This window comes from Odocoileus virginianus, chromosome 28 (assembly GCF_023699985.2).
Source record: "Odocoileus virginianus isolate 20LAN1187 ecotype Illinois chromosome 28, Ovbor_1.2, whole genome shotgun sequence".
NCBI classification, from domain to species: domain Eukaryota; kingdom Metazoa; phylum Chordata; class Mammalia; order Artiodactyla; family Cervidae; genus Odocoileus; species Odocoileus virginianus.
Window position 1 is genome coordinate 465,954 of NC_069701.1, and position 13,918 is coordinate 479,871.

The 13,918-nt window shown below is 43.2% G+C and overlaps 1 protein-coding gene and 1 pseudogene across 4 annotated transcripts in view; both read left to right on the forward strand.

The window, feature by feature from the left end:
• The window catches only part of VSTM5 (V-set and transmembrane domain containing 5), a 30,422-nt gene that overhangs the window by 11,279 nt on the left and 5,225 nt on the right, over positions 1–13,918 (forward strand). The gene's annotated exons all lie outside the window — the stretch shown is intronic.
• LOC110136040 (large ribosomal subunit protein P1 pseudogene) lies at positions 12,360–12,747 on the forward strand (annotated as a pseudogene).

Consider the following 13,918-nt stretch of genomic DNA (forward strand, 5'->3'; position numbering starts at 1 on the left):
CAAAACAAGACTGGGGTCTTCAGATTCCGGGGCTTCCCCAGCCAGCCTCTTGCACTCCTCTGCCACCCTCTGCCCCCACAGGCAGGTGTGCCTTCTGGGCATCTGGAGAGAAGGGCGGCATTTCCACTCTGCAATCAAGATGGAACTGAGAAGAGCCCCGGGTGAATACAGTGGCCCAGAAGCCACAGGGCATTTCAAGCATGAAAGGGTGCTCTGCAGTGTCCCAGATGGACAAGGTTATCTGCTGGGAATGAGGAGGAATTTGGAGGTCTGGAGAGATTGGGGGAAACTGCTCATAATAATCATAGAGAAAGGAGGCGTGAATTTACATGAGAAGTGCAGTAAGGCAGTCTGGAGGGCCGTCTCGAGGGTACACTGTGCTCAGTTGCCCTGGAGACTGTCTGCTGTGGACACTGTCCACTGTGTCGACTGCTCAGGCCTCAGTCTGGGCAGAGAGGAAGTGAAGAACGGTTGATCCAGGGTGGGGGTTTTGCCAGGCACAAGTGATGAAGAGAGGCCGCTAGAGTTTGAAGAATCTTGGCCGAGGAGAGGGAGGAGGTTCTTGTAGATGAGGGTGCTGGAGGCATGGGGGCTGATGCCGGACTTCGCAGCAGGTTTCTACCTGTTGGAAGAATGAAGAGGAAAGTCTGGGGGAACAGAGCACTCACATTGATGAGGGTGGACCAAACTCAAAGGTATAGGATTTTTCTGGAGAGGGTGGAGGAGTGATGGTCTAAACTAGTATCCAAAAAAATTATAATGTGAGCCGCACACACACAAGGCACATATGCCATTCTAAATTTTCTGGTGGTTACCTTAAAAAAGAAAGAAAAAAATAAGAAACAGGCACAGTTCATTTTAACAATATATTTTGTTTTACCTAATATGTCTAAAATATTATTTCAACATATAATCAATATAAAAATCATTAATGAGCTCTTTTTCATTTCCTTTAACATTTCTTAATACATTAAACAGAATCTTCAAAGTCTCCCAAATCTGGTGTGCATTTAACATTTAGAGCACATCTCATTTCAGACTGGCTAATTTCAAGTGCTCAGTAGGTACTGTGACATGTAGCTCCTGTCTCAGAAAGCCCAGGCCTGGACTCCTGCTTCTCGTCACATCTGCCTCCCAATTCTGTACCAGTACTGAGTGATGTGCTATGTTGGAAAATGAGAGAGTGAAAACCTCCACCTCCGTAGCCCAAGTGCCTGATCTTATTAGAGTAAGCTGTGGAGCAGTGAAGGGAGGGCTGGGCTCCAGTCCCAGCTCTGATCTTCTACTCGGCAGAAATTTGGACACATGGCATGCCTCTTCTTTTTCTTTTTTCTTTTTAATGAATAAATATACTGCTGGTTTAATAAAATTCTGCTCTAAAACATTCTGATCACAGACTATCTTTTAAATTGAGGTGTAGTTGATTAGTTTCAGGTATTATGATTCAAAATTTTATAGATTATATTCCAATTACAGTTTAAAATATTGGCTGTATTCCCTGTGCCATACAATATATCCTTGTAGCTTATTTATAATAGTAGTAGTTGTATCTCCCCTACCCCTGTCTTGCCTCTTCCCACTTTCTTCTTCCCACAATAACCTCTAGTTTATTCTCTAATATCTGTGAGTCTATTTCTGTTTGGTTATATTAACTAGTTTAAGTTTTTAGAGTCCATATATAAGTGATAATATACAGTATTTGTCTTTCTCTGTCTTACTTATTTCACTAAGCACAATACTTTCCAAGTTCATCCATGTTGTCACAAACGGCAAAATTTCATTCTTTTTCAAGGCTGAGCAATTTTCAATATAAACTGTTTATACCACATCTTCTTTATCCATTCATCTGTTGATAGATACTTAGTTTGCTTCCATATTGCACATAATGCTTCAGTGAACATGGGGACACACATATCTTTTCAAATTAGTGTTATTGTTTTTTTTTTTGGATGCATACTCAGGAGTGGAATTGCTGGTTCATATAGTGATTCTATTTTTAGTTTTTTGAGGAGCCTCCATGCTGTTTTCCATAATGGCTGTACCAGTTGACATTCCCACCAACACTGTACAAGGGTTCCCTTCTCTCCACATCTCACCAATATTTATTTATAGTTTTTGATGAGGGCCATTTGACAGGTGTGAGGTGGTAGCTCATTTTGGTTCTGATTTGCATTTCCTTGATTAGCCATGTTGAGCATCTGATTTTCATGGGCCTGTTAGCCATCTGCCTGTCTTCACTGAAAAAATGTCTATTCAAGTCTTCTGTATACTTTTTAATTGGATTCTTTGGGTTTTCTTTTACAGTGAGTTGTATGAACTGTTCATACATTTTGAATATTAGCCCCTCATTAGTTATATCATTTGCAAATATTTTCTCCCATTCAGTAGGTTGTCCTTTTACTTTGTCAATGGTTTTCTTTGCTGTGCAAAAGTTTTTAAGTTTTATTAGAGCCTATTTGTTTATTTTTATTTACTTTACCTTAGATTAAAAAAATGTTGCTACAATTTATGTCAGAGTGTTCTATGTTTTCTTCCAGAAGTTTTATAGTTTCAGGTCTTACCTTTAGGCGTTTAATCCATTTTGAGCTTATTTTTGTGTATGGTGTGAGAAAATGTTCTAATTTCATTCTTTCACATGTATCTGTCCAGTTTTTTCAGCACCATTTACTTAAGAGACTGCCTTTTGTTCATTGACCATAGGTGCATGGGTTTATTTCTGAGCTCTCGATGCTGTTCCGTTAATCTTTGTGTCTATTTTTGTGCCAGTACTACACTGCTTTGATTACTGTATCTTTGTAGTATACTTTATTTATTTATTTATTTTTTGTAGTATACTTTAAAATCAGGGTGCATGATACTTCCAGTTTTGGTCCTCTTTCTCGAGATTGCTTTGGCTTTTCAGGGTCTTTTGAGTTTCCATACAAATTGATGCTTTTGAGCTGTGGTGTTGGAGAAATCTCTTGAGAGTCCTTTGGACTGCAGGGAGATCCAACCAGTCTATCCTAAAGGAAATCACTCCTGAATATTCATTGGAAGGACTGATGTTGAATCTGAAACTCCAATACTTTGGCCACCTGATGTGAAGAACTGGTTCATTTGAAGAGACCCTGATGCTGGGAAAGATTGAAGGCGGGAGGAGAAGGGGATGACAGAGGATGAGATGGTTGGATGGCATCACCGACTCGGTGGGCATGAGTTTGAGTAAACTGTGGGAGTTGGTGATGGACAGGGAAGCCTGGTGTACTGCAGTCCATGGGGTCGCAAAGAGTCAGACACAACTGAGCGACTGAATTGAACTGAACTGAACTGATCTGAACCAATTTTAAAATTATTTGTTATATTTCTGGGAAAATTGCCATTGTTTTGATAGGGATTGCATCGAATATGTAGATTGCTTTGGATAGTATGGACATTTTCACAATATTAGCTCTTTCAGTCCATCTTATGATATATATCAAAAGATATTTGATAGGATTGTTTCCTTAATTTTTCTCTGATAGGTTGTTGTTAGTGTATAGAATTGCAACAGATTTCTGTGTATTAGTTTTGTATGTGCAGTCTTATCGGATTCATTAATGAGCTCTATAGTTTTCTTGGTGGCATCTTTAGGATTTTCTGTGTATAGTATCACATCTTTTGCAAAGAGTCACAGTTCTACTTCATCCTTTCCAATTTGGATTCCTTTTATTTCCTTTTTTCTCTGATTGCTGTCACAGGACTTACAATAGTATATTGAATAAAAGTGGAAAGAGTGGACATCCTTGTCCTATTCCTTATCTTAGAGGAAATGCTTTCAATTTTTCATCGAGTATGATTTTATTTGTGGGTTTGTCAACGTATGACCTTTTTTATGTATGTATGACTTTTTTATGTTCAGGTTTGTTCCCTCTATGCCCACTTTCTAGAGAGTTTTTATAATAAGTGAATGTTGACTTTTGTCAAAGCTTTTTCTGCATCTATTGAGATGATCATATTTTATTCTTCAATTTATTAATGTGACATATACTGATTTTCTAATGTTGAACTGTTCTTATATCCCTGGGATAAATCACAGTTGATCATGGTGTATGATTGTTTTAATGTATTGTTGGATTTGGTTTGCTAGTATTTTTTTTTTGAGGAATTTTGCATCTGTGTTCTTCATCAGTGATATTGGACTGTTTCCTTTTTTTGTGGTATCTTTGTCTGGCTTTGATATCATGGTGGTGCTTGCCTAGTAGAATAAATTCAGAAGAGTTTGTTCATTTGCAGTTTTTTAGAATAGTGTCAGAAGGCTAGATGTTAATTCTTCTTTAAATGTTTGGTAGAATTCACCTATGAAATTATATGGTTCTGGACTTCTGTTTGTTGAGAGTTTTTTAAATTAGTAATTCAGCTTCCTTTCTGCTAATTGCTCTGTTTATATTTTCTATTTCTTCTTGTCTCAGTCTTGATTGTATGTTTCTAAGAATTTGTTCATTTCTTCCAGATTATCCATTTTGTTGGTATATAGTTGTTAGTAGTAATCTCTTTATGAGCCTTTATATTTCTGTAGTATCAGTTGTAATTTCTTTTTCATTTTTGACTTTATTGATTTGGGCCCTCTCTCTATTTCTTGATGACTCTATCTAATGGTTTATCAATTTTTTTGTTTGTCTTTTTAAAGAACCAGCTCTTAGTTTCATTGTTTTTTTTTTCTATTGTTTTTTTAGTCTCTATTTCTGCTCTGTTCTTTGATTTTTTTTCCTTCTAATTTGGGAGAGGGTTGTTATTCTTTTTCTAATTCCTTTTGGTACAAGGTTAGGTTGTTGATTTGAGATTTTTTTTTCTGTTTCCTGAGGTAAGTTTGTATCCCTATAAACTTCCCTCTTTGAACTGCCTTTGAGCTGTTAAAAAAAAAAGAACTACCTTTGCTGCAACCCATAGAATATGGATCATATGTTGTTGTTGTTGTTGTTGTTTTGGTTTTCAGGTTTTTATTTCTTTGATTTCTTTAGTGAACCATTGGTTGTTTAGTAGTGCATTGTTTAGCCTTTCATGTGTTTGTGATATTTGCAGTGTTTTTCACATGTTGTTGATTTCTAGTGTCATAGCGTTGTACCAGAAAAGATACTTGATAGGATTTCACTTTTCTTAAATTACCTGAGACTTATTTTGTGGCCTAGCATGTGATCTATCCTGGAGAATGTTCTGTGTGCACTTAAAAATACACAGCAGTGTATTCTGCTGCCTTGAGGTGGAATATTATTTATATATCTATTAAGTCCCTCTGATATAATGTGTCATTTAAGGTCAGTGTTTCCTTATTGATTTTCTGTCTGGATGATCTGTCTATTGCTGTAGTAGGGTTTTAAAGCACCCTACTATATTGTGGTACTGTCAGTTTATCCATTTATGTCTGTTCATATTTGCTTTATATTTAGGTGCTCCTGTGTTGAGTGCATATATTTAGTGATCAAATAAGCAAGTACCTGTGAAGGAAAAAGCATGGATCCTTTACCCTAATCCCCTGCCTGCCTCACAGGTTCAGATAATGCTTGTGAAGTACTTTGTGAATTGTACTAATATAAATGTGAATTGCTAACATTTTCAAATGTGAAAAATCTGGGACTCTGACCCAATCTTGGCATGCAGTTTGTTTATTGTTTTTATTTAAATAATACATATACTCACCAAAATATTCTCTAACTGTTCAAAAGGATATAAAGTGAAATGCAAAGTTTTCTCCCATTCCAGTCCTTTCCCTGAGGACAACCAAAGACACCTGATTTTTAGAATACCCTTGGGGGATATTTTGTGCATGTTATGGATAAATGTGCATATCTGTGTGTGTGCACATGTGCATATATACATATCATTGGTTTACTCAAATAGAACCATTTGTACACACTGTTCTGCTCGGTGCTTTTTCATTATTTTTGAGATCATCTAATGCCAATGCTTACAGATCTATCTCATTTTTAAAGTGGTGGTGTAATATTCCAAAGTATGCATATTGATGATTTACTTAATCAGTTGTGACATAAGAAGAAATACGTATTTGTTTTCTGCTCCTGATTCCTGAACATCTAGTAATTTCCTGGGTGAGATCAGTGACAGGAACTTCTTTTTTTCTTTTTGCTGTACCAAATGGCATGCAGGATCTTACTTCCATGACCAGGCATCAGACCCATGGCCCCCTGCAGTGGAAGTGCAGCGTCTTAACCACTGGGCCAACAGGGAAGTCTCAGGACCATTTTTGTTACCATATTTGGTCTATTCTCTGGTTCCTGACATATAAGCTTCTAAGACCCGTGGATTCTCTAGAGTCATGAATGCTTTTTTGTTTGTTTGTTAATGATGTGACTCTTGGAAGATGAGGGCTCATTGGCAGGGATTAGAAAGTTGGAACTTTCAAGGCGTCCCTGGTGGCTCAACGGTAAAGAAGCCATCTGCCAATGCAGGAGACAGGGGTTCAGCCCATGATTCGGAAAGATCCCACATGCTACAGAGCAAGTAAACCCGTGTGCCACCACTGCTGAACCTGTGCTCCAGGGCCTGGGAGCTGCAACCTCGAAGCCCATGTGCTACCGCTACTAAAGCCTGTGTGCCTAGAGCCCAAGCTCCACAGCAGAAGCCACCACAGTGAGACGCCTGCTTTCCACAACTAGAGAGTAGCCCCCCGCTTGCCACAGCTAGAGAAAGGCCCGCGCAGCAACAAAAACCCAGCTCAGCCATAAGTAATGACTTTTTAAAAAAAAGGAAAATCTGAACTTTTAGCCTCTACCCCTGAAGGAAGAAATGCTGGGGATTAAGTTAATCACTAATGGCCAATGATTTAATCATGCTTACGTCAAAGTGAAAGCAGAAGTCGGTCAGTCGTGTCTGACTCTTTGTGACCCCAGGGACTGTAGCCGATCACGCTCTTAGTTCATGGGACTTTCCAGGCAAGAATACTGGAGTGGGTTGCCGTTTCCTTCTCCAGAGGATCTTCCCGACCCAGGGATCAAACCCAGTTCTCCTGCACTGTAGGCAGACGCTGTACTGGCTGAGCCCCCAGAGAAGCATGTCGTGGGGCCTCCCCCTGAAACACCAGCTGAGTGAGTTAGTTGGAAGAGAACGCTTCTGTGCTGGTGAACAGATGTAGGTGCCGGGAGAGTGGTGAGGCCAGAGAGTACATATGAGAGCTCCAGTTCCCTCCTACGTACCTTGCCCTGAGGCATCGTTTCCGTGTGGCTGTTCCTGAGCTGTATCCTTTATGATGAAGTGCTCATAGTAAGTAAAGTGCTTTCCTGAGTTCTGTGAGACGTTCTAGCAAATTATCAAACCTGAGGAACTGTGGAAACCTCCAGTTTATACCCAGTTGGTCAGAAGTCAGGAAGCCTGGACTTGTGATTGGTGTCTGAAGTAGGGAACAGTCGTGAGACCGAGCCCTTAACCTGTGGGATCTGCACTAACTTCCGGTAGTAAGTGTCAGAAGCATCCTTTGTGGGGTAGGAAACATTTTTCCTCTACTGGTTCCTTACCAGCTAACACATACGTTGTCACCAGTCTTTTGCTACTGCAATTGACTGTACTATGCTTCAGTGACAATATCTACACTAGTATCTTTGCATCTCTGTGCTCTTACCTCTTGTAGGATAAGTTCCTAGAAATAGAATTTCTGGGTCAAAAGGTATATACTGTTTAATATTTCTATAGGTTTCACCATATTGCCCTTCAAGCAGGTCACACCCACTTATAATCACCACAGTAGTGATTCGGTATAACTTCTACACACTCCTGACAACATAATGTTATCAAACTTTCTCACTGTTCCTAGTCTGATAGCAGCCAAGTCAATCAGCTTTCCCAGCCGAGGTTTCACTGGACGGTGATAAATGTATATGACAGGTAGTACTTAATGAGTGTTGCCACTAGAAATGGTGGCTCTTGCTGTTTTAGAGTGATTTTTCTGGTTGGGGCACAAATACAGGAACCTGAAGGAAAGCAGCCTGCCAGCCTTGATCTCAGCTTGCATCTATTTTGTTTGAGCTTGGCTGACATCTGGGTGACTTCCCAAGGCCATTATATAGCCATGTCAAGGCGATGGGAGGAGCTCCCTCAGGGAGGACCTGAGCTTTGGTCTCTGAGTAATCAGGCACCAAGCTGGGGAATTACTACCTGAGCTAACAGGAGGGATAGGTACCCTATAAATTATGTGTGGATGTCAATCATTAACGCCATTCATGGCATCTAAACCAGAAAGCCAGCATTTGGGGTTGCTGTGTTGGCCCCTTATGAAACTATGTTTCTTAAACTCCAGGCTTGCTTGTTTCAAGAATGAAGGGGACGTGCATATTTTAATTCCAACTTAAAATTGTGCTATTTCTCGTCTTAGCTATTTGACTTTAGTGGGGAAAGGAGTCTTGTCAGGATCTCCCCTCAATCAGAACTGTTACCTCCTTAGCACAGGTCCAACCCCACACTCTCCTGATCTTTCCAAATGGGCAGCAGTTCAAGCAGCAGGGCATGTGTGTTTATTTATGCTTTATTTGTTCTTTCCTACGAGTATATTGTGAGCACCTATGAAGTGCCAGGCCCTGTGCTGGGCACTAGTATTTCTGAAATGAACTGGAGATGAGTTATCCCAGCAGAGGTCTGTCCAAGGCAGCTCTGCCCTGCCTGTATGCACTTCCTGCCCCACCCCCACTGCTGTCTCCCCAGTCCTGGTCAGAGGCGGGTCCAGGTCTATCCACACTCAGCATTGCAGGGTGCTCCCAACTGGGCTCCAGCCACGAGTTCTCCTGAAGGTGCATAGGACAGGAACATGTGGTGGGCCCAGGGCAGTGCAGATGAGGTGCATAGATGATAAGATCGTGGATTCTGCAGCCAGATTGCCCTTCCTGAAGCCCAGTTTAGATATGTCATGCAGATGGCACTAGTGGTAAAGAATTTTCCTGCCAGTGCAAAAGACATGAGATGCAGACTCAATTCCTGGGTTGGAAAAATCCCCTGGAGGAGGAGGTGGCAACCCGCTCCAGTATTCTTGCCTGGAGAATCCCATGGACAGAGGAGCCTGGTGGGCTACAGTCCAGGGGGCTGCGAAGAGTCAGACTCAACTGAGTAACTGAGCACACACTTCCTCTTGAACACCATCCTGGGGCCTCACTGCCTGCGGACAACACATGCAGTTGATCCCAGCCTGTGACAAGATTCCTGCTTCTTATTCACCAGGCCTCAAACATAAGCACCCATCATGCCCCTCTAGGTGGGCTGTTTTCTCAGCTGGGATTGCCCTTCCTCCCTTTCAAAATTTTAGTCTTCAGGTCTCAGCTTTAATGATGTCTTGCCTCTTCCCAGCTCCTGCAAATATCCTGGCTTATTACTGGGACAGTTGAAGAATACCCTGGATTTCCACCTCTGCTCTGACACGTTTTAAACTGTGATATTGAACAAATTACCTAACCTCAGTGACTTTCCTCCTCTTTAAAATGGGGATGATGGTTATCTTTCCTCCAGGCCAACACCCACAAGCCAGTGCCCGTCGGTGGAGGGGGCATGGGGAGTGCAGGGCTGGGCTTAATCACTTAAAAGGAGATGCAATGAGATTGCTAAGCCATGGAGATGCCTCTGGGAGACAGAGGTTACCAAAGAATGACTTGGGACTTACCTGGTGGTCCAGTGGTTGCGAACCTGCTTCCCAATGCCAGGACGAGGATTTGACCCCTGGTCATGAACTGAGAGCCCACGTGATGCAGGGCGGCTAAGCCCACAGCTTCAGCTAGAGAAACCAGGGCACCACAGGTACTGAACCGTCGCATCTGGGGCCCACGCCCCGCAGCTCAGCACGGCCAAGAGAGCACAGGGCAGAGTGGCTCTGGCCTGCCTACCTAGAGCTGGCTGCCTCTGTACCCACTGTTGAGCCCCCGTGAGCGCCTCGGGAACCAGCGGCTGTCTGTCTGGATTATTCTTCAGTGTTTCCGCGAATCTCAGATAGGGTGACCGGCTGTCCTGTTTTGCCCATGACCATCCTGATTTTAGCCCTGAAGCTCTTGAACCTGGGAAAACTTGTAGCCCTGGGCAAACCAGGAGTCTTGGTCACCCAAGGCCATTGACCCACCGATGGGGAGGGGAGGGGCTGCTGCAGGCTCTGGGCAGGCTCCGTGTGCGGAGTCCGGCTGGGCCTCGCCCATGCTGTGTTGCCTCATCCTTGCAGCCCTCCTCTGGAGGTGTTCCAGTCCTCATTCCACAGCAGAGGAAGCGAGGCTCTCAGCAGTGAAGGCTCTGTCTGCAGGTCTCACAGCTAGGAGGTCCCCGGGGTGAACTCTGTAGACCCGCTCATGGCAGGTGTCTCCACCACACCTCACCACACCTGGAATGACCCTTTCGTGACAGGACTCATCACTTCACCACCCTGCTTCAGTCCTTCCAAGTTAGGACTACGAGACCTGGCTTTCTGACTCATAGTTTAGCTGCATACAGTCTTTTTTTAAATGTAATTTTATTTTTATTCAGTTAGTTTTAGTTGTGCTGGGTCTTCACTACTGCATGGCTTCCCATCGCAGTGGCTTCTGTTGTGGAGCGCAGGCTCCAGGGCACGCGGGCACAGTGCTTGTGGCTCCCAGACACCGGAGCAGACACACGGATTGGTTGCTCCAAGGCGTGTGGGATGTTCCTGGATCAGGGATCACACCCATGGGTCCTGCATTGGCAGGTGGATTCTTTACCACTGAGCCACCGGGGAGGCCCCTTAGCTGCATACGGTCTTGATGAGGAGGCTCATGACGATGATGCTTGTTTCCTGGGTCTCTCCTGGTGATCACACTGGCTGGACAGGTGGCTTTCCAGATGAGTGAGGTGCAAATGAGCTGTGCTGATTAAGGCACATCCTCCATAACCGGTAGTATGTATCTCCCCATTAATTCATGTTCTTGTTTCCCAAAACTGTGGCCCAAATACTAAACAGTATTATCCTTTATTGTGATTTGGCTTGGCTTTCTCACAAGGAGGATATATTTAAGGGAATATATCCTCCTTAAGTAATCAGTTTTTGAAGGCAGCGAAGCACCGGTGCTATACTTGTAGGAGAAGGAATAAGGGCCCATCCTGCGTGCTAATCTCCAGCCTGCTGTTCAATAGCTGGTGGCGCCTGCGTGGCGCTTCTCTGACTGATCTACGGTGGGCGTAAGCAGCTCGGGACGCCAGGTTTTCAGGGAGCCCCTTGGTCCAGGGTCCAGTGGCTTCTGTCCTGCTGATGTCTTCAGTTCACAGCCTCTTCCTTAAAGGGAGCATCTGCATTTATCTTGGAAATCGGTAGACTTTGGTTCTTTTCTTCTCTCCATATAGAATTTGAATAAATATGAAGAGCAAGGTAAACGTTTAAACTTTGCTCACCAGATTGTTGGGTCTAATCAGGAGAACTTTAAAAGATTTCTTAAACATTTTATTATGAATTTAATTAGTGTGAAAATTAAAAATAATATAAATGTATAACTTTAATTTTCTGTTGTCATCCTATCTCTAGTGCATAGTCCCTATTAATATAGCACCTATTACTCCAACATTTTTCTATACAGAATATATAAATATCAGCACTTATTTGCGCATATGTAAATAAGATCATAGCATAAGAGAACATTTTTTTGGCTGTGCTGGGCCTTCAGTTTTGTGCACGGGCTCTCTCGAGGTGTGGTGCGTGGGCTTCTCACTGCTATGGCTTCTCTTGCTGCTGAGCATGGGCTCGAGAGCATGCGGCTTCCGTAGCTGTGGTACTCAGGCCCAGGTGCCCTGAGGCATGCAGACTGTTCCCGGATAAGGGATGAAACCAAGTCCCCTAACCACTGAACCATCAGGGAAGGCCTATAAATTTATTTTTTAACTGAATATCATGTCATAGATATCTTCCTTGGTCCACACAAAATTCATTCTTGTTCAAGGCTGCCTGGCCTCCATTTTACAAGTGAAATCTGATTTACTGCATCAGCTTCCTTGAGTAGAACATTTGAGCCAGGTCTGAATGTTGGCCTGGCCACTCAGTTCCTCTGGACTTGTTCTGGAATGATTTGGGCATATGGTGCAGGGGTGGTTACTCATTAATTCAACTTTTTAAACAATTGACAAACAGTTTGCCTTTAGACACTTAGAACTATTAATTTTCCTATTAATCTTTGCCATAGACAGTTTATTCCTAATTCTGTGTATCAGGAAGAGGAGGAGCTCTTTGTTCCTAAAACCTAATTAAATGCCTGATTCATTTGTCAGATTAGGAGGCGGTTTCTCTGGTCAAAAAAAAAAATACAGGGTTCTCTTTCCTCTGCTGCCGCTAAGGTGCTCGGTTCTTCTGAGGAAGCTAAGGCCGTTTTGAGGTGAGGCCCTCACTTCATCCGGCGACTAGCACCGCGCTCGGCAGCCCCCACCTAGCACTCGCCCGCACCATGGCCTCCGTCTCGGAGCTCGCTTGCATCTACTCTGACCTCATTCTGCACAACGATGAGGTGACGGTCACGGAGGATAAGATCAATGCCCTCATTAAAGCAGCCGGTGTAAATGTTGAGCCTTTCTGGCCAGGTTTGTTTGCAAAGGCTTTGGCCAATGTCAACATCGGGAGCCTCATCTGCAATGTGGGGGCTGGTGGACCTGCCCCAGCAGCTGGTGCTGCACCAGCAGGAGGTCCTGCCCCAGCCACCACTGCTGCCCCAGCTGAGGAGAAGAAAGTAGAAGCAAAGAAAGAAGAATCTGAAGAGTCTGATGATGACATGGGCTTTGGTCTTTTTGACTAAACCTCCTTAGTAACACATTCAATAAAAAGCTGAGCTGTTTAAAAAAAAAAAAAAAAAAATACAGAAACTAACAAGGACCAGTTGGCCAGTTTCCACCTGTGTCAGCGTCTGAAAATCTTGGACTTACTATTTTTGTTTTTCGGTTTTGCTGTTTCTTGAGCCAAAGTAACTGAAAGGCTCAAAATGGAGGTTCCTGAAGTCCCTATTGAAGCGTTTCCCAGGTGGCTCATATGGTACAGAATCTGCCTGCAATGTAAGAGATCTGAGTTCGATCCCCGGGTCCGGAATATTCCCTGGAGAAGGAAATGTCAACCCTCTCCAGTATTCTTGCCTGGAGAATCTCATGGAGAGAGGAGCCTGGCAGGCTATAGTCTATGGGGCCAGCAAGAGTTGGACACGACTGAGCGACTAACACACTTCACTTTTCTTCTATGTGTTTAGAAGCTTTTGTTTGTTGCTGTTGTTTAGTTGCTAAGTCATGTCTTTTGTGACCCCTTGGACTGTAGCCCACCAGGCTTCTCTGTCCATGGGATTCTCTAGGCAAGAATACTGAAGTCGGTTGCCATTTCCTTCTCCAGGGGATCGTCCCAACCCAGAGATCAAATACATGTCTCCTGCATTGCAGACAGATTCTTTACCACTGACCACCAGGGAAGCCAAACCACCCAAGCAGCAACATTTCTATGAGAACATTTTAACAAGGCTCACCTCCTTGTTCACATAATTATTAGTTGTTCACTTACTCATTCACAAACATTTATTGGCCAATTGCTGGGTGTCAGGCCTTATCCTGGGTACAGGGAATACTGAGATGAAGAAAGCACTTACTTCCTACCCTCCAAGGGCTGACCTGAAACTTAACCTCTGTTTCCTTCCTGAGAGAGAGAGAAAGCGAATGTGGCAAAATGTTAGTAATTGGTGAATTTAGTAGAGGGTGCATAGATATTATACTTGTCTTTCAACCTTTCTATGAAAAACCTCCCAGTTTTTCAGTGTGGATCCTATTGGATTATCCCCAGCCACTTAGCGAAGATTTAGGAGAGGAATGGTAATAGGATATTCTGGGGATATGTGTGCATGTACTAAATTGCTTTGATCGTGCCCAATTCTTTGCAACCCCACGGACCCCATGAGCCACCAGGCTCTTCTGTCCATGGGATTCTCTAGGTAAGAATACTGCAATGGGTTGCCGTTTCCTA